General features: G+C 35.9%; 1 protein-coding gene and 3 non-coding genes across 4 annotated transcripts in view; 1 reads left to right on the top strand and 3 right to left on the bottom strand.

The window, feature by feature from the left end:
- The window catches only part of LOC134653034 (beta-glucuronidase), a 33,763-nt gene extending 22,675 nt beyond the window's left edge, over positions 1 to 11,088 (bottom strand). Inside the window, exon 1 of the mRNA XM_063508315.1 lies at positions 10,966 to 11,088. The gene's annotated coding sequence lies outside the window, so the exon portion shown is untranslated. The remainder of the gene's footprint in view (positions 1 to 10,965) is intronic.
- A 6,404-nt stretch (positions 11,089 to 17,492) lies between these two features.
- On the top strand, positions 17,493 to 17,563 carry Trnag-gcc (transfer RNA glycine (anticodon GCC)). The gene has a single exon. It is a non-coding gene; the product is annotated as a tRNA-Gly (tRNA).
- A 273-nt stretch (positions 17,564 to 17,836) lies between these two features.
- On the bottom strand, positions 17,837 to 17,909 carry Trnaf-gaa (transfer RNA phenylalanine (anticodon GAA)). The gene has a single exon. It is a non-coding gene; the product is annotated as a tRNA-Phe (tRNA).
- Positions 17,910 to 19,991: 2,082 nt separating this feature from the next.
- Positions 19,992 to 20,064, bottom strand: Trnak-cuu (transfer RNA lysine (anticodon CUU)). Its single transcript has one exon. It is a non-coding gene; the product is annotated as a tRNA-Lys (tRNA).
- Between the last annotated feature and the right edge of the window lie 1,813 nt (positions 20,065 to 21,877).

Raw genomic sequence — 21,877 nt, 5'->3', positions numbered from 1 at the left:
TAGGTAGGAACGTATGTAAATATTTTAATTACCTATAGATGTTTTATTGGGTGTGATATTTAACGTATTTAAACCTCAAGCTTAGAAAAGTTCAACAGTTTCGCGCTATAATAATAAATTGAATCATTAAAATAATGTTAACCGTTCAAACTAATTGCGAAAAGTTCACACAAAAAAGTCCCCTACACGCGAGGCAAGACAAGCACCCGATACCTTCATTAATAGAGAGCTATGCGATAGAAAAACATCGAAATTGCCATTAAGAGGCCATCGGCTCCAAATGACGTAACCCTAAACTGTTGCCAACTTTGTAAGTAAGTACCTGCCATTACGCAAGGATCGCGGTGATCCGCGAAATTAGAATAGCCATTTGATGAATTCATCATTTACTATCATCACGGTCTAATTAGTCTAAGTAAGTACTTACCTAAGCATTTAATTGGAAATGCTCAGGTAATAACTTTGACATAATATAAGTCTACTCGGGTTAAGACAACGACTGCAATAAAGTCGAAGTCGGGCCAAGCTAACTTTGCATATACGTTGCAGTGAGTGACAGCAGAGTGTAGAGGTGCAACCACAAATGTTAACCTTTTCGACGCCGTGTCAAACACAAAAGCTGTCACGCTGACGCCACGCCACCGAAGTGTCAAAACTGAAATTGAACTTTATGCATATGCACGTAGGTCTATGTTGCTCTGTGATATGTGATCGATTAATCGGTCTTTGGCGTTGAACCTACGGTGCGGATATATCGGTCATTGGCGTCCAAAAGGTTAAATACCTATGAAATTATTTTGTGTATAGGATCTCGTGTTGTTGATAAACTGTCAAAAATCAATAGTTATACGATTGCAGCCTATTTATTAAATTAAATCAATAAAAGTTCGAAAACGTGCGAACGTGCTCGACATGATAATTTATTCCCAATAGATGACACCCACTTGCCACCTTTATTATTGGCAATAAAGACAATGACTTTAGTTTGAAGATGACATTTCCATCTACTGGGACAGTGATGAGTAGATACTCAGACGTCTACTTTACCTATGTAAATACTTAGTTTGGTTTTTCCATGACAGTCTCTGAGAATTCAAAACAAACAAAAGTCAACGATCGTGATCCAGCTACGTCTTAGAATACAAGATTGCTGAGTTAAGCATCTGTGGAACACATTTCCATGCATCCAGTCTATTAAAATTCTCTACCCTTCCCTGTTATTTCCTTGCCTTATCGTTCATCGCCAAACCGACCAGTTCAAGGGTGATGACAAGATCCGTGACATGGAGAGATCTCACGTATACTGGTTTTCTCAGGCCATTAGCCTGCTTAACGATGGGATGAACATCTTATATCCTAGCTGAATAGACGCATTGTGCCCTAAGGAATGCATTATCACGATCTTATTGAGTGCGCTCGCCAACAAAACTGTTAGTTTGGAGTTTGGGCTCACGAATAAACCCAGGAATGCTCCTTTCAAGTCCTTTCGATAAAAGGGTTTTATTGAACAATAAGCTATTGTCATATTTGTTGATCAGCGTGTGATGAATTCGAGAATAACGCATATAAGCGCTTTGCTGGATTACATCTAGTACCTACCTTGAATCATCAATGGTTTTACTTGAAAAACATTGCCCAGTGACTAAAGCGCTACTTACCTACTGTGATTTCATATAAATGCTATTATGTTGTATGAATGCTTATGCGTTTTGGGGTAGACTCAGGAAAAATCAAATGAACGTAGTGTGTACGACTTCAAAAAAAATTTAGGAGTTGTTGCCGCTGCTGTTTATATAAGTTGTTATCTACTCAAGGAGTACCCACGTTTATATTATTCAGACGAAGTGGATAAATGCACTTAAAAGTGGCTTGTTTTACGCCCGGTGTGTAGTTGGTGTTTCTGTTTCATGTAACCAAGTTGCATGTCATTAACGCTACGAGCTTAATACCGCATCGCTTATTGAAACAACATTCAAGCATCATTTAGCAGTGCTAAAGAGTCGCTAAAGACCACAGCAATTAGTCAAAAAGCATTGTTAGCCTCGCCCAGGCCTGTTATTAAAAAAACACCGAGCGCCGCTCCATCTGTTTAACCAGTGTGTTGATTTAGATTTCAGAAAATGTACCCAACTGTTACGATGGTAGATGTCAAGTTATGCTACAGTCGAGCCCATAGTCGTAGCAATAGTTTCGTGAATTAGGTGTCAGTGCATCGCAACGACTGTTCAGGGTTGTCATTACTAGCGAGGGTTGTTATTATTACGTAAAATAATTTCAATAGTCATGGACCTCTAGCTCACATTACGCTGGCTGAAATCTACTTTTCTGACCGGGCGACAACCTGTGACCTACTTCACGAGGCTCATTAAGGTAATGAGCTTAATTACTTTACCACTAATTATTCCGTTACCTTAGTAAAAAAAGCGAAAAAAATATATAAAATAGTTAATAGACAAAAGAAGAAGAATGCTCAATGCTCATGCGATTATAATTGTGAAACTAATTGAATAAGTTTTTAAACGATGTGGTGAAATAGTTTTTAGGAACCCGTAGGTCACCTATCTGAACCATCGTCTGTTAAAAGTTGACATTTTAAATTAATAAATAATAATAAATAAATATAGGAGACATTTTACACAGATCAACCTAGCCCCAAACTAAGCAAAGCTTGTTATGGGTGCTAGTGCTAGGCGACGATCAGAGATGTGAAAAATACTTTATAAAAAGTATTTAAATACAAAATACAAATACTTCCTTGATATACTATTTCAAATACAAAATACAAAATAGTTTTTGAATTTCTATTTAAAATACAAAATACGAAATAGGTATTTTCAAAATACTTTTTAAAAATACAAATACTTTGCGATAAAAGGTACTCTGAATAGTGAATACCTAGTCTGAATTAAAAAGTATTATTACTCAGAATATCCGAATTGAAAATACTCTCTTTATTCTTTGAAAACAGTGTGTCAATCAGTCCTCTATCTAAAGTGCAAATTTCTAGTTGTTTGCTCATATTAACCGGAAGGATGGATGGATGATGGTTTATAACGGACAATTTTTAAAAGCATTAATTTAGATTTGTAATGTTTTACAGCTGGTATAATGCCTCTCGTTAGTGTGATAAAAACGTCTCGTTTGTGTTTCATCAGGGCAGAAAAGTTTGTTCTCCTCTCGTACCTTGAAACCCTCGTAACACTCAAGATTCCACTTTTTTAACCACTCGCTACGCTTGTGATCATGTGCGACGTTACTAAACAGATTCAACAGTTCCGTGTTAAAAGAATGAGAGAGTTGCCAGGATTGTAAGATCAGAAGAGATTGTAACATACATTACCTACTATAAAGTATTTTGTATTTTGAAAATAGAAAATAGGTCCCAAAAACTATTTCAAATAAAATACAAAATAGTTTTCTTCAAAAGGTATTTAAATACAAAATACAAAATAGGTATTTTGCATTTTGTATTTGCATTTTAAATACAAGTATTTCAAATAAGTCACATCTCTGGCGACGATATACATTACTTATATAGATAGATATTTACATACGTATAGAGTCTGTGCGGAAAGAGAAGAGTCGTGGCAGAAACGGGAACTAACATTTTCAATTTTATATGGCAATCAAACCTTTGACACTTGTCTTGTAAAAAGTAAAAAAAACTTCTGTCATTGTACATATATTTTTATTAACAAAAACCGCAAGTTTTATGTATAAACTATTTTCAAAACACGATAAAACCGTACATAAAACCACAAGGAAAATTATATTTAACATTGTTCGGTTTTGTCAGCGGGAAGAAAACGGCTACAAGCCGACTATCGACTTACAAAAACTCGCGGAACGTGTTTCCGCTATTCACGGGTATTGATGTTGTATTTAATATTAAATAATTACCTATTTAATAAGCCCCCTAAGTAACTTGTCTCCGGTACATAATCGGTAAGTATATTCATTCAAAAATATATTCGTTTTCATAAATATGCAGGTCATTCATGATCTTTAAAATAACTGACAAATAGTCTTGGTACTTGCCATTTTATGCATATTTATATGTAATTTCTTTTTCAGGATTGAGTAAAAGTACCTACGGTATCTCGAATAAAAGACCGCTATGTTAGGTGATATGCAATAATTTGTATTCTACGTGCCGGATTCAAGCACATCCAATTCAGATGAAGATAGTTCTATGAGTGTCCCTGGTTGTTCAGAAGCTAGCTCAAACATAAGTGACATTGAATATTTTAATTCAGACTTCGATTAAGTACAAAGAATAAAACTTTTTCTAATAAAATATTTCTTTACTATTTGTAAGTTCGTTTACTAGGTTCTGTTAGTTACGAAATTATATTACATATTTAGCAGTGACTTTTCGGCGAAGTAAAAGGCCTACCTACTTATGCAATATTTTTATATCCCCGATAGTAAAATTACAGTTCTATTGCCTAATTTCTACCCGATCTACCCGGTTTTGTATTAAAATAACTGTTGGACTGCACAGATTAGGCAGTACTATCTACCAAATCGTAAGTACATAAATGAGACTCTATCTTGTTTAGTACTAAAATGACAGTTGTATTGGGCAGATTCTTAACTAGTTTTAGCAGTTTTGTCAATCGCACTGTCACTTTTTAGTATCTGAGACATAAAAACAAGAGTGTGTTTTAAAAAGAAAACTAGTGCGTGCGCTAAATCAGAGGATTGAGTTGACGAGCCGACACCACCACCGGGCTACGTTTAGTAAGCCGTGGCAAAAAACCGGAACAAAAGGGATTCAAGTATCATGACCTTTAGTGTCGTACTATTATCACGTGACCAGTGTTGTCAGCATAGCAAAAATCATAAAATAGCACTGGCGCGCCCTCAAATCCCACGACTCTTCTCTTTCCGCACAGACTCTATATATGTATAAAACAACCATGACTCAGGAACAAGTATCTGGTGTCATCACACAAATAAATGCCCTTACCGAGATTCGAACCTGGGACCATCGGCTTCATAGACAGGGCTACTAGTGTCACTACCCACTACCACGATGGCAAAAGATTTTTCACAACATCTGTAACTAATAAGTACATTATATGTAGAAGTATGTTAGAATAGGTAAGTACTGACAATGATCCACAAAGACAGTAATAGTTATTTGTTTTACAAGGGGGCAAAGTTGTTGTTTAACCGCTCGTGCTAATATTGATACCCGAGCAAGCGAAAGATTCCAAAATTGGACCACGAGCGTAGCGAGTGGTTCGAAAAATGGAATCTTGAGCGTTGCGAGGGTTTCAAAGCACGAGGGTTAAACAAAATTTGCCCCCGAATGAAACACAAAAATTTTCACCACACCAACCCGAAGCAAATATTAAATGTAAAATATCAAACAAAATCAAACCAAATCAAATGCAAATGAATGTTATTAAATATTGATCATCCAAAATCATCATTTAAAAGTCAATTCTACCAGCAAACATAAGAAAACAACTCAAAATTTGCATTTGATTACTTTGCCTCACATGTGAATAAAATGCAACTTTGCTATCAGTTTTTGAAGTGCAAAGTAAGCCTTTCCGAGCTGGTGTGGTGAAAATTCATTTACTTATTTTATTTTAGATCGCACGTTTGCCGCGAACGCGCTGGAATCCTATTTATGAAGAAATCTCTTTGATCTGATTAAATTACCTACCTACCTACATCTCTCAACTCTCCAGAATATTTCACATTTTATCTGTATTATTAGTATGATTTCCGTCACAATATTGTGGCACGATTTCTCTCAGCGTTTTGAGACTTAATTTGACGAAAAATATGAATAAATAGTACTTATGTCAATTTAATGCTGAACCGATTTAAATGAAATTTCGTATGGAGATAGTTTGTGGCCGGGGAAGGTTATAAGGATAGGTTTTTATCAATCAATCATCATCATCCACGCAGACGAAGTTACGGTCAGAAGCTAGTGATGAAGTGACATAAAAAATATCACAACAAAATACATTGCTAGCTCATATAAAAGGATATTTTTAGGGTTCCGTACCTAAAGGGTAAAAAGAAAAACGGGACCCTATTACTAAGGCTCCGCTGTCCGTCCGTCCTCTGTCACCAGGCTGTATCTCACGAACCGTGATAGCTAGACAGTTGAAATTTTCACAGATGTATTTCTGTTGCCGCTATAGCAACAAATACTAAAAACAGAATAAAATAAAGATTTAAGTGGGGCTCCCATACAACAAACGTGATTTTTGACCGAAGTTAAGCAACGTCGGGCGGGGTCAGTACTTGGATGGGTGACCGTTTTTTTGTTTGTTTTTTTTTTTGTTGATGGTGCGGAACCCTCCGTGCGCGACTCTGACTCGCACTTGGCCGGTTTTTTAAATTTTATCCTTCGAAAGTCCGTTTTCTTTTTTTAGTGATTATTAAATAAGTAGGTGTACTATTTATCTTCTTATCAAAATTGGATAAATAAAACCAAGGGTAACGGTTTATTTTAGGTCTGACGTTTGATTTCTATTTTTAACCCCATTGTCACGCATGTTTGCGCATTATTATTTTAGACTATGGCCTTACCCGCGCTTTGGCATGAGGAAATAAGAGTGACCTACTTTCTACGCAAGGATACATTTACATGCAAGGAAACAAGGCACTATATGTACATTTATTTCAATTATATGCGACGTTTTGATAGCCTATACTCGCATTTGATTTGGCGCATTATAATAGTTATTTGTTTTACAAGGGGGCAAAGTTGTTGTTTAACCGCTCCTGCTAATATTGAAACCCGAGCAAGCGAAATATTCCAAAATTGAAAATGGAATCTTGAGCGTTGCGAGGGTTTCAAAGCACGAGGGTTAAACAAAATTTGCCCCCGAGTGAAACACAAAATTTTTCACCACACCAACCCGAAGCAAATATTAAATGTTATATATCAAACAAAATCAAACCAAATAAAATCCCAATGAATGTTATTAAACATTTATCATACAAAATCATCATTTAAAAGTCAATTCTACCAGCAAACATAAGAAAACAACTCAAAATTAGCATTTGATTACTTTGCCTCTCATGTGAATAAAATGCAACTTTGCTATCAGTTTTTGAAGTGCAAAGTAAGCCTTTCCGAGCTGGTGTGGTGAAAATATCTAAATACAGTCTGTCCATTAGGTATTAGGTTATTGGCTTTGTTCGATTCCAAACTTGCGTTTACTTTAACTCTATTTATTGTGTACAAATTGTGTACAAATACACTTAATTTGTAGCAAAGCAACGATAATAATGGACCAAATTGTATATGACTGTTATACAGGGTGACACATAAGACGTAATACAAAATATGTTTTTCGGAATCATTTTCCTGGTGTTATAAGCCCCTGCTAGGTCTCGTGTTGTTAAAGTAATCATTAACATTAACATTATTGGTTTAATTTTATCTCTAATTTTTAGGCTCAGTATGGTTACCCTACCTACTTAAAATGAAAAAAAAGTTTGTAACCACTTTCGTAGTAAACACTCACCTTTTTTGATTATCTCGACCGATAATTTATGAATAAAATGCAGTTTGACACATTATTGAAATCGCTTGTCATAACAAACTTTGGTTAGCCTGTCATTGTAGCGAACTCGTGTTATTAAATGAATAATGCCTCCTCCATATCCATTTACAAATATCCAGCGAGTTGTCATGGCACTGGCAGAAATGTACTTTACATTGCGGAGTACGGTGCGGACGCAAGCGCTTTTTCACGAACGGTACAGAGTGCCCAATTCCAACACGGCAATTGATCAACTCCTACATACTCGTACAAAATCTGAGAGACCATGGGCAATTTACAGTCCCAGTTCATGCCCAACGTAGAGGTCGACGCCCATGCAAGATACTCGGAGGCGTTTCGAACACAGGTGCTTACGTATTTTATAATTTTATCCGACCCCCAGAAGCCACAGAATCTGTATTTTCAACAAGATGGGGCTCCAGCACATTTTTCTTTGCGGGTACGAAATTACCTTGACCAAACTTTTCCTGAGCGTTGGATAGGAAATTCTGAATGCCAACCAGTTTGTACTTGGTAGAATCAGTCAGGAGGAATCTTCGACGTCGTGCAGAATAATGTGAAGCGCAAGTTGGTGGTCACTTCGAACATTTGTTGAAATACGTCTAAACTTTGGATTTGTCTGATTTATAGCAATAAAATCTTTTAAACAAGTACCTACTTATCGCTAATTATTACATTATTAGACATAATGTACAAAAGAATGTTACTGCACTCAAGAGCAACAAAAACGGTCTCCTTCTATGAGAATCACCATAAAAAGTTAGCCATTTTCATTGCTTTCGAGTGTACATCATATGAGTGTAGTTTTATGTTTTAAATGTCAGAATTATTTAACATGACAAATAGGTGCCACACGACAGTGTGTCCACACTACGAGATTTTAATTAATTATTTTGTTAGAAAATTACAAAAAATAATTTTGATTAACTTTAACAACTGAGTTAGTGCATTGTGTTCTCGATCTTCAATTAAGTCAGAATTACTTATTTTGTATTACGTCTTGGGTGTCACCCTGTATGTTGTAAACAATAGTTATTTAGAGGAATGTGTACATGAGTATAAGGATATTAGGTTTCCATAAATAACAATTCCCTAACAGGATACATTGCCGATTTGTAAGAGTCGTGCTTCACGAGTTAATCATGCATGATGGATAAACATACATTTTATTATGTACTTACATAGCATTAGATATGTACCTATATCAATATATATTGGAATAAGTATCTGCTTAATGTGTAATATTAAAATAATTACGTTTACAGGTTGCTCAATTTGAGTTAGGTTTGAATGTGTAAATTTAATATAAAATTAATCTAACGGTCTATAAAAAAAATCTTAACTGTCGGTCCATATCAACGGTAGGTCATTCATATAAAATAAATCTAAGTAAAACTGTCTACTTAAAGATATGATATGTACGTAATTATCACAATGTTATTTGTTGTTTAATGTTTGTAATATGGCCAAATATTGCCCGTTGTCTCTTGACGAGTATTTTAGGTACCTAAGTTTGTTCGGAAAGAGAAGAGTCGTGGAATGTATTGGGCCCCATCCATTCCACGACTCTTCTCTTTCCGAACAGACTGTACACATATCTGCACGACTAGTCGATATAGAAGAGGTAGTCGAATCCATGCTGTTATAATTAAACGGACTTCAAAAATTCTGAATTTAGTCGTTAATTAACCGATTTAAACATTTTTATTCAGCATTAACACAACAATCAACACTCATAACAACCAATCGGATTTATATAATGTGTTTTCCCATTTCTTTTAATAACTTTGTTTTCTTTTCCTTTTGTAAGAATTTGATATGTTTTCTGAAAGAGCTACGTATTTGTATGATTCCATGTACATATGTATATTTTTTTTAAATCAAATTTCTATTACACCTTATGTGTATAATTGCATGAATTCTATAGTAATTTAAATTGTATTTTTTTAAATGCATGTTGATTATAAGATGTAATTTTTTTTTGAAAAGATGTGTCCCGCCGAGTTTGTTGCCGGTCCCATATTGGGATACCCTCCTCTAATTGAGGGGGGATTTAAATCTTCTCGGGGCAGAGGTGTAGGGTTGGAGCCGGTTAGGTTTATTTGACGTTCATAAGCGCATTGTAATTATGCCTACTTGAATAAACTATCTTTTTATCTTTTATTAACGTTTTGTATTACGGCCACCCCACATCTAGCGTCTTTCGAGCGTCGGCGTCTCGTCGGCGTCTACAACTCTATGGCCCTGCTCGACGCAACGTCGACGCGACGTCGACGCAACTGCGCAGCGACGTCATTTTCCATAGCGCTGACCGACGCCGACGCTCGAAAGACGCCAGATGTGGGGTGGCCCTTAGGTGACAATCGTTGATAGAAAACGTCGATCGAAACTTAAATAATGCATGAAAATAGTCATTGGTCACTAGACTTTTCGTAACACTAGCTAAAAGTGTCATTCTATGGAACTTGCTAACTATGTAAACAAAAGTGAAGAGACAATTTTAATATGGCGGTTTGTTTACATAGTTAGTAAGTTCCATATAATGACATTTTAGTGACTAGCATCTGTCATCCTAATTAGATAGCTATCGCGCCGAATGATGATCCCTTTGACAGTTCAGTTTCAGTATACATGATGTAAGTATAGATCTGTCACGTAAAGTGTTTGTAGTTTTTTTTTTAAGTTTAGCACATTGATTTATTTAGAAATGTAATATTTTACTAATAAATAGGCGGTAAACACTTATTATCTCAATTATTTTTCAAATTAAGCCCAAGCAAAAGAGATCTGAAAGAAATGTTTCGTATTCACATACTTATACATAATTATTATGTATTAGGTAAATTCATCGTCAACTATTTTTACGTCTTATTTGCTCATGTTATGCAAACCTAATTTACTTTTGTGTTAGTTACTTGTATGTTCGCGATAAACTCTGAAACCTGCTGAACGGATTTTCGAGGAAGGTTTAGGTGTATCATCAAGCCGGGGCGGGTCGCTTGTGCCTATACTATCTAAAGACCGAACTTTTTTATTACTTAACTTACGATATGAAAACAATAACTGCTTAATACATACAGGCGTGTCGTGGTTTTTTTTTAGTTTGCCTCTGACTACCTATTATATAGGTATGTATTATTTATTGAAGCTAAAAAATTACATGTTATAGTAGGTATACATTTTCTAAGGTAGGTAATATAATAATAATAATACACGTGTCTCCTTTAATAGAATAACTCTGAACCTAACTAACAACATTTTGAAATGCCCACCGGCTTGTTTGGTTTACCCAACGCTGATAAGACATAATCGTTTACCTATTTATTATTTCAAACTTGTGGCGAACTATAAGATAACTAACAATAATAAGTATCTTCTAAAACCTGAAAATCAAACTTGCAAAATAACCTAAAGTACTTACATTTGGCGTAGAAACAAACTTTCTTCTAAATGTGAAAGAACTACGGTTTAATCACCCGCGAAAATGCAAAAGTTTTAATTGATACTGTATTTAGATATAAATTATACATCCGAAAGTATATTTTTTCTATGAATCATGTTATAAATATCTTCAACTATTTTTCTTACATATCTTTGAATTCATAAACAATCAATAAAAGTAAGCCGGTATTTATTCTGGCGCGCTTTTCGAAATTCGAACATACGAGCGTGCTTCCCGCCTCACGTGAGTCGGCGGACTGGCCAGTTGATGGTAAAATCGCAGAGCGGTCGCAGATATCGGAACGCACTGGCTTTATCCAACCGAATGGAACAACCACCTCTTTTTAGCAATATTAGTAATAGCGATACGACGCCGAGCGGCCACATGGTTGTAAGTAATTCACTTTCTAGCCAGAAGGCGTGACTGTCGGTATTGCTCCAGCCAGAGTCCGTATGCGAATCAGGCTAATAGTAATTAAGTACCTACCTTTATAATTATCGAAATAGATACACTAACATATTATTCTATATGTATATATATCTGTGCTACCCTACGATGTAGGAAGTAAATATCGAAATAGTTATTTTCGATACAAGTGCGAAAAAGAGGAAATTCGAAACGAGTGGCGATAAATTAAAACACGACCGAAGGGAGTGTTTTAAATCGACACGAGTTGCGAATTACCTATTCGCACGTGTATCGAACAACGTTTTACAGTACATATGGCACTTTAAAGTTTCGACATACGCACGAAAAGTGCTATTTTACGCCCTAGTGCGGAAAAGTAGCCCCATATGTAATCTTCAAGAAGACAATATTTATATGTGGGTCATATCATCATCATCATAACTTAATAGCTTTGCTCTTGTCAGTGGAGTAATCACCAATCATTTCTTTCTTGTGCCGGTCTTTTAATTTCCTCATACGACGCATTATTATTTATTTGGCTGAGATAAGTAGGCAATTCTAGGATTCCCTTCCTCTTTTGTCTTTTCAATCCTGCCTTCCAAGATGTTTAGGAAAAAATATGTCATCTAATTATGTATAACAAGTTATGATATTTATTGTCTGAGCATTAAATGTCTTAAAACCTAGAACCGTATAAATACGACAAATACCGGTCTCCATAAAATATTTAACTGGTGACTGCCAGAGCTTGATAGATCAAGACGTTCTGACGGCATTGCGTTGAATCCAATCCTTGATGAAGCGCATTATATCAGATCCGGCTTAAGAATCACTTGTCCAGATTGTGCATTGCTACCGCTTACCTATATGGCATAGCGTTAGACTCTGGCGAACCAGTTTTACTGGCACCTTGTGATCCATAATAAGTATTCACATGATCACGCATATAAGTATGTTGGTTCATCTCAAGCGCCCGCGGTCCGGTTGGTAAGCGATGACAATTGATAGGTCAAATTGTAAGTACGTCGATGGCCCGTGTCATTCGGTATTTTGTCGGGACAATCGGGGATTGGGATGGGCGACCTCGCCGCACTGGCCTAATGACCTTGCGACTGTACTAATGATCTGCAAGTCATGTCTACTGCATAACCCAAAACACAATCGTGCCCGTAATATAACTCTACTTTTCCCACCTATTTCGACTTCTGAATTCTTATTGCTACTTTGTTGCTACTACATATCTTTACAACGTAGGAGGTAAACTTTATTTTCTCAAAAATGGACGGCAAAGTCGACGTTGCCGGTTAAAAAATAGGTCGCGAAGTGCGTAGTTTATGGTCATTCAAAAAATTAAAAAGTTAATAACATTGCAGTCTCGATTTCGGGACTGCAATGTTGCATACAAATTCCATTATTTAACGAGTTCTAAACTTTTTAAAACTTTGAATGGCCATATCAAATGAAGGCATAGGTCCATTAAACAGCCAAACAGATGATCAGCACTTATTATTATAATGTTGGTACCGCGAATATTTTATTAGGTGTCTCAAATACGTTGGCGTATTTTCAGCAGAAAAATATTTACACTTCTTTTTTTTTCAAAGGCGGCAAGGTAATCTTTTTAATGGTTTTACTTTTTTCTGTGAAAATTAGAACGTTGCTTCTGTAAAATATTTCTTCTACGTGTTTCTTGCACCATTTTTGAGAAAAGCACTATATATGACTCGGCTGGAAGGCTACTTGCTGGCTTCGGATTCAATTAAACGGACTCCCAAGGTCGTCCGTTTAAAACGAATCCTCAGCCTGCAAGTAGCTACTTCCGAACCTCGACAATAATGTACTATTTCGACATTATACCTTTCTTCTTCCTACTTAGGTATAATAGTTATATGTAATGAAATATAATAATTCACGTGTCTCCTTTAATAGAATAACTCTGACCCTAACAACATTTTGAAATGCCCACCGGCTTGTTTTGTTTACCCAACGCTGATAAGACATAATGCCTCTCCTATTTCTTATTGTATTTAATAAGCATAGCTTTTCTCCTATATATGTAGGTATGTCACCTAATGATGTATAACAAGTTATGATATTTTTTGTCTGAGCATTAAATGTCTTAAAACCTAGAACTAGAACCTAAAAAATACGACATATTCCGGTCTCCATATTTCATATTTCTTTATTTCGTATATGCACGGATACATTACACGTCAAAACATTTTAGGTACAGATAAGATTAAATTAACATTTATTCTCAATTACATTTTCCATTATTGATAGCAAAGTTTACTTTAAAACAAATTATACAATGTCAGGTTAACTAGAATAAGAAATAGCCATAAATTTAAAAATTAAACTAAAGTAAATTCAATTTAAATTAAATGTCACAGAATTCTCGAATGTCATAAAAAGCATTATCCATAACAGTATTTTATGCAACCATAGGAGGACAACGTATGAGGTACCTAAACTTTATTTTCGACATTATACCCTTCTTCTTCCTACTTATAATAGTTAAAATGAAAAAAATTAAGTACGTTACTTTTTAGTCTTATTTCATCCATCCTTATGATATTTTTTTTTGCAAATAACTGTTCTGCATTTATTTACTAGCAGTTCTGTTTCTATAACTCAATATTGTCAGCGTAACCGTAACCGCACACGTACTTCTTCGACACATACTTTGTTTAATGTGTTTTTTAATGTGCAACAATGCTAATTAATTGCCAGTGTAGCATGACTGATGGCGATACAAGTCGCCACAGATAAGAGAGAATCATAGTTCAACAATTCAAACAACACCATCAGGTCCGCTTACCTTTACCTGCACTTTTGGCCTGTCGCAAGAGAACTAGTGCCAATATGTATGACGCAAGCAATAAATGCGCTAAATCATAATATGTACTTATATTTCGTTTCTTAAAAATAATAAACCTAAAGATGAAGTGGGAATCTAACGAGTCTGTAACGTGTGTCAGTGGTACCGCATAGCGCTCCATTGCGGTCATATACTTAATACAAATGTGTGACACTTGTAACGAATGGGTCCCCGTCAGTCTTCGATAACAAGACCAACTGCCGTATTCGAACTTCAAGATATTCACAAGAGACGACACGAACTAGATCCATTCTAGATAAGTTATAGTTTAGATTTCAACTAGTTCTCTTTTGCAGCGCATTTCGGGCAACCAATGTCACTTTTACGATAGATCGTGTTAGATATCTATTAGATGTGAATTAGATCTCTAAGTAATATCTTGTGGAAATCGTTCAAAAGTATCTCCAGAATCGCGGAAATGTCAAATTGGACAGGTTAGATCTTAAACATATCGTTATCGTATCTTGGCGATGTCTAATAGATTTCTATTACAAAATCCGAATCGGGCCCCAAGTGTTATCGATTTCGTTTTGGATATTATCGGCATCTGGACACAATTCGCGTAAAGGACACCTAAAGGTCGTTCATCCTATTATGTCTTTGACGATAATTGAACAAGGCAACGCAATATATACTCGCATAATATGCATTATCGTAGGAGGTAAAGTAGAAAAATTCATGGCGAATTAATCAAAATTGAGTGGAACGTTCCAATATTCCATGAACGGATTACAGTCATGTACCTAGTTGCTATTGTACAAAGTTGTTTTAACGGGACCCTATTACCAAGACTCCGCTATCCGTCTGTCTGTCTATCACGGCTGTAACTCATGAACCGTGGTAGCTAATAGACAGTTGAAATTTTCACAGATGATGTACCTCTGTTGCCGCTATAACAACAAATAAGTACTAAAAATAAAATCAATATTTAAGGGGGGCTCCCATACAACAAACACGATTTTTTTGCTCTATTTTTTGTTGATGGTGCGGAACCCTTCGTGAGCGAGTCGGACTTGCATTTGGCCGGTTTTTACTTTAAGTATCTCAAATTCAACCGTAAATTAATCTTCTATTTTTAGGGTTCCGTACCAAAAGGGTAAAAAACGGGACCCTATTACTAAGACTTCGCTGTCCGTCCGTCTGTCACCAGGCTGTATCTCATGAACCGCGATACCTAGACAGTTGAAATTTTCACAAATGACGTATCTCTGTTGCCGCTATAACAAAAATACTAAAAATAAAATAAAATAAATATTTAAGGGGGGCTCCCATACAACAAACACGATTTTTTTGCTCTATTTTTTGTTGATGGTGCGGAACCCTCCGTGCGCGAGTCCGACTCGCACTTGGCCGGTTTTTATTTGTTATTCTTCTCCTTAAGTAGAATTCTTGCATGCATTGAAAACCGTTATCCGACATTTTCTATACTGAGATAAGTTTGGCTCTGGGTATCAGGACTTTGATCTGAACGTGCAGTCTGGGAGCTCGCCTGCAGTTCAGTTCCTGATAATGTAATCTTGAAACAGACGCGAGTTATGTTTATCTCCAACACTTAAGTTCTACTTGTGAAACTTGAGCACAGGCCACGCTTTTTATATGCTAATGTAAGCTCTTTTTATATTTTTATAGTCACATCACATAACTCATAAGTTTAATACAGGACCGTGTCTTAAAGCGTTTCATTAACATTAGCTAGGTATCTTATTAACTATACGTACAGGTTTCTTAGATAAGTAGGCTTGTATTTCATTTTCCAATGAGACCATGTGCTCGATTAGTGTTGAAAATATAATAATAGCCCAGTAACGTGGCTCAGCTAAGATGTCAATGAACTCTTCGATAAGTATAAATGCAAATCTTTATACTTAGCTTTAATTAAATTGTTCGATAAAACATGGCACTATTGATTTCTTGATCATTTGTTATTAAACATTAATCAGTGATGATTCAGTAATGGAAATATTAACTTAGTTCGTGTCGATAATGACACTCGTATCAGTTATTCAAGATCACTGCCCTCTAATTCAATGAATCGGCGTTGATTATTTGTGTAAATAAAATAAATTTATCGAGTCGAGTTGGGTAAACCAAAGAACAAAGTTTTATCTTAGTAAAAAACGTACTTAATGGCAAGAAATTCGATCATATCAACCGATAGAAGTCTTCTGCTGGTCAAAGGATTTTATTTATCTAAACTTTATTGCACAAAGGAAACACATAATGTACAAAAGGCGAACTTAATGCCATGACTGCAATGAGGCATTCTCTACCAGTCAACCTTAGGGTAAAGCAGGAAAGACTAGGCGGTATATTTAACACATTTACTGCCAGTGACCCGCTAGGCGAGTTCTCTGTTCGTAGGCGCTTTATTTGTCTATCAGTCTACCTTAGCGTAAAGCAGGAAAGACTGTAGGCGGTGTTTAACACATTTACTGCCAGTGACCCGCTAGGCGAGTTCTCTGTTCGTAGGCGCATTCATTATTTATTGCATCATATAGTTTTGCTTTGTTAAATTTAAATTTCATCGGAGGTAATTTGTAATTAATACCGTGGGACATTCGTTGAATTAAAAATGGTAATCCCGCGAAAAAACATACCTATCCCTACCTTGTTTTTGTAATCTGTATCTTTTACTGAGGTGTGCCAATAAAAAGTACTTATTCTATCCATCTATCTAGGTATTTAAAAGACTAAAGCCTTACCGGTAACCCGAGACTATAAATAACACTCACATTAATTATTTTGAGTTCAATAAATTTACTGTGAATAACCAGGGGATTGGCTTATTTCGTGACTACGTTATTTTACAAAAAATAATTTATTTCTTTTTAATTTTCGATTATGAGAAATTACATCGAGTTTTCCGCTTCGGACGTTGTTCATGTCGTGAATCGGCAATTAAGGAGGTACATACGTATATTAGGTATATACACGTATATTTAGGACTAAGAAAAGTTGATGATTACTTGATTAGTACAAATATGTTTGAAAAATATAAAAGTATCTTTAAACTACATGTTACTCAAACAATCTAAGGAAACTACAAGATTGGTGATTGATGAAAATATTCCGGGATGTAAAAATAACCCCTACCATCCCTGCTAATATTATAAATGCGAAAGGAACTCTGTCTACATCTGTCTGTTACCTTACATTACCTATTCACATTTAAAGCACTTTATGAACAAGAAACGTAATTTTAGCATGAACGTCATGAGCATCGGTGGTTCAGTGGTAGAATGCTCGCCTGCCACGCGGGCGGCCCGGGTTCGATTCCCGGCCGATGCAGACTCGTTTTTAATTTGCTGTTCCTAGTTTCTATTTTTGTTTTGCAAGTGAAGACTATTAATCCCTTTTTTTTCGTAATAGACTTATCATTTTACAAAAGTTCATACGGAATATTGCACTTTCGGAGGACAAGGTAATTTAATAAAATAAACAGTATTACCTTTCTTATTTTAACCTATGCTAGTGTACCATGGCACGTCGTAACATCAAAATTGACAAATTTCAAAGCTGCGTCGTTACGATAATGAAGAAAGAAGGAACCCTAAAAAAAACTGCCGAAACCCGGGATTGAACCGGGGACCTTTAGATCTTCAGTCTAACGCTCTCCCAACTGAGCTATTTCGGCTTACTTCAAAGAGTTGAAATAGTAATTTACCTTATAAGACTTTGATTTGTTGTTTACTATTATGAAATAAGTGGGAAAATTTATATTATCATTCATTATGTACTACTTGACTTAATCTTGCGGTTAAATACTCACCATTATACGTATATACATATTTGTTATTATAACCTGTGCTGCCATCTAGCTATCTGGGTATCATTGTAAGCTTACAAACCCCTTACAAACAAATGTTAAAAATCATGCTACCGCTACTCGCCGCTAGGTGGCGTGCATATCAAAATTAACCTAACTATATTATCGGAGCAGAATAATCGACAATCAAGAGTATAAAGTGGACTACATACATCTGAGTATAGAATAATACTTTTATACTCTTGATTGACGATTGTACTGAAGTTTAGCCAGTGTATTTATTGTATTAAGTAGTTTATAATTATTATCATCAACATCAGCAGGATGCATACGTCCTAGGTTGTACAATCTTACAAAAAAAAAATGAAACTTGCTTGTAGAAAGAAAGAAGGGTAGAAAGAAAGAAGGGTAGAAAGAAGATAAAATATTTATAACTTATTCATACATATAATTTTCACACTCATCACACAAGTCATTGTCACCAGTATCCAACCAGAGGATCACTACCAACTGCCTAGTTGTTAGTACTGCGCCTAACAAATTGTTATACTCGTACGTACAGTTTACTCATAAGCTCATAACTCAGCCTCCGTCCGACTCACATTTGGTAAACGATTGGAAGCACTGTTATACCTAAGCTCAAATTCGATTGTATGTAACAGCCGGATATTACCGACAAATCCGATTCCCGAAATTAGAGGGTACGCAGTGGGTGTGGATTACAGAATAATTGGACCCGGAGCCGTAACAAACAGTTCGTTTGTTTTAATAAAGGGTGGAGTAAGTTGTGTAAGGCGCGATTTAAATAAAGCCCGTGCATTCACGTAGCATCTGACCATTTGCGAAAGGTGGAAGTGGAACCAGTTTAACTGGGAACTCCTGAGGTCCTGCCGAGAACGCCGAAGTTCTCAAATTGCGGTCATCTTTCTCTGTCTCTCTAATTATGTCGTAATTGAAGTAAAAGAGAAAGAGGCAATTTGTGAACTTTGGTGTTCGCCATAGGCCCTCTGATTAGGCAAGCTTTGGATCGATGTGGCACGAAGTGATAGATAAAGGCCGAAATATGTTTCGCGCCGAATAGGTTAAAACTAGAAGTGATCTGGATATTTGACCAAAATCTAGGAAGATCTTTAAATGTAATTTATGTAACCTGCCTATATAACCTACCTGTATATTACGTGAGCTGCGGTAGATCACGGAATGTATCGGCGACTGATCGGCGAAGAATAAGACTGGAAAACGCGAAATCACTCCGATGTCAAAGATTTTAGTGCTTAATTCCATATTGAGCAACAATTTTCCATCGTTAAATGGAGACTTATTTGAATAAAATTTTAGAGATACGTAACTATTGCGAAGCTCGAGGAAGTATTTTATAGTTACTGGTTGATCTGAGATAAACCCTCCCGTGCGCTCGCTAATGAGTGGAACAACAGCCAGCTTACGCGGCATCGGTACCCCGGGCGATGATCGGAGGTGAAAAATCACGGGATTTACGCGCGACTTAATTATATTTGCATACTTTATTGAACCCGATTCAATTTGCATCGCGGATGCATTTTGGAGGTTTATTGTGATTTTTATAGGAGGTTGTGAGGTGAGGTCTATTTTTCGTTATTCTGAGTAGTGGGTAAAACTGCGAGTATTTTAAAAAGGAGTAAAAAAAAGAGGCCGATACCTTTAATTATGAATATCATACGTGTTATACATAACTAATGGAATAATTGTTAGGGAATTGGTAGGCAACAATGAGTTACGACACCACTGTCTGTGTTATTTCCTTATCGAAATAGATACGAAATTGCAGCCTGACATGTGTGTGACTCAGCCGTGACACACGCAGCTACAATTGATTGATTGTTACAATTATAATCGACATAAAAGGACATGTAATAATGCGTTATAGCATAAATTATTCTCAGTTGCATAAAAATAAAATACAAAAAGATGCGCCCAACGTGGGGCTCGAACCCACGACCCTGAGATTAAGAGTCTCATGCTCTACCGACTGAGCTAGCCGGGCTGTTGGTGTCCAGGTTGAAATAAGGGATCGAGTTTTGATAACGTTATCTTCACATCTTGGCTCTAATAATTATTAAGATAGTATAAATATTAAGATTCAATGTTTATTCAGTGATTCAGTTAGTTACATTACCTACATGTTATTTATTATTAATACTTTGATGGACGTTTAGATTAAAAATTATCTTATTATTTTAAATTTCTTATGTTGTAATTTTGATGGCAATGTTCGATATTGGTCCCAGTTTTGACAAAATCCAGTTCTGATGATGGGATCCATGAGGAATTCAGGGAACTCCTTTAATCTTATAGGCATACATTTAGCGATTTTTATATTTACAAGCCAAGCATTTGCATTCAAGATACCGGTACCATTTGATGAAGTGGAACCGTCTAAAAGACCAGAACGGAACTCTTCTTTTTGGAATTAATTTGGATATGTACATATTTCGAATTTGTATATTTTTGTCAATACAAATAAGGTAGTATTAAGGAAGAGACCTACCTTAGAGAAGAGTTCCAAACGGTAAATAGTTTTTACCAATAATTAGTCGATAAATACACATGACTGTGTTGTTACATAAGTGTGGAAATCCAGATATCTGTTCGTGACACTTAGTCGACATAGAGCAGGCGCCACGCGGCATCAGAAAGGTTACACTGCAAATACAGAAGACTGTAATATTGTACCAGCTCAAACACTGTTACATCTTTCTGCTTTTCGGCATTAGCTACGGAATCAGTATTATCAGTATGCCGAAGGCAGCGCGCGCAGGATGTGGCGCTCTAGACATGTATTCACATTGGTTGCGTAGGCGCAAGCGACTCAACTCAGGAGAACCAGTATATCTCGACCTTGTGATCCTTCATCAGAGATCAGATTATGGGTAATCGTTATATGAGCCCTGGACGCACTGAGCGTTTAGAATGACTCAACTGGACAGTTATCCTGGCTCCTCGATCACGCGAGTCGAGACCCATTTGCATCCATTGGTAATTACTTGCATTGCTTGTTAATGGGACCTGTCTAGTGAACGATATGCCCAACAGGACTCACTACCAAAAAGGTGCAACATAATAATATAGGTACATGGATTATTAGCAGTAAAATTCTGTTTAGTTTCATATGGTAGGAATTATTGACATAAATAACTGTGTAATTTATTTATGATATATATGATAATATAGTTACAGCTTCAAAATACGTAAAACAAACAAACAATTAAAATAAAAAAGATTAAAAACACGAAAGTGCGCCGGGCTAGAAAAACTTTGATTAAGTAAAAATAAATATAAGTAAGTAAGTAAGTACATAGTTACCCATTTTATTTCTCCCAATTTTCATCAAAGATAAGTTTAACGAATTGCAGAAAATGTAAATTAAAATAATTCGGCGAAATTTAAATAAATTTTGTCGAGAGCATTGTCCTTTAAAGTTTCTAAAGAGACTAAATAACAAGACAAGATAGACAAAGTATTAATTAATTAAGGGATCTACTTTTAAAACATTTGTTGTGACAAAAACGTATAAAAATCAACTGCTGTCTTAAAGTGTACCTAGGTTTTCTCAGGGCATTACAATAACTAACACCAAGGTTACAAAAAGTAGTAAAAATTTGCAACTCGCATGTTGTTACACACCTAAACTTCCCGGAGTTGCAAGCAGAGCGTCCATACCGCTAAATATTACAGACCACATTATTTATAGGTAAATACGCACTTATATTGGAGTAGTTGTATCTTTTTGTATGCAAATATCATTGGCGAGTGAAAACCCATTTCAGCAAATGGGTTGTCAAATGCACTCGCGGCTA

This window comes from Cydia amplana, chromosome 12 (assembly GCF_948474715.1).
Source record: "Cydia amplana chromosome 12, ilCydAmpl1.1, whole genome shotgun sequence".
NCBI lineage: Eukaryota > Metazoa > Arthropoda > Insecta > Lepidoptera > Tortricidae > Cydia > Cydia amplana.
The sequence above is the reverse complement of the archived record's forward strand: the minus strand, read 5'-3'. Positions and strand labels throughout refer to the sequence as shown.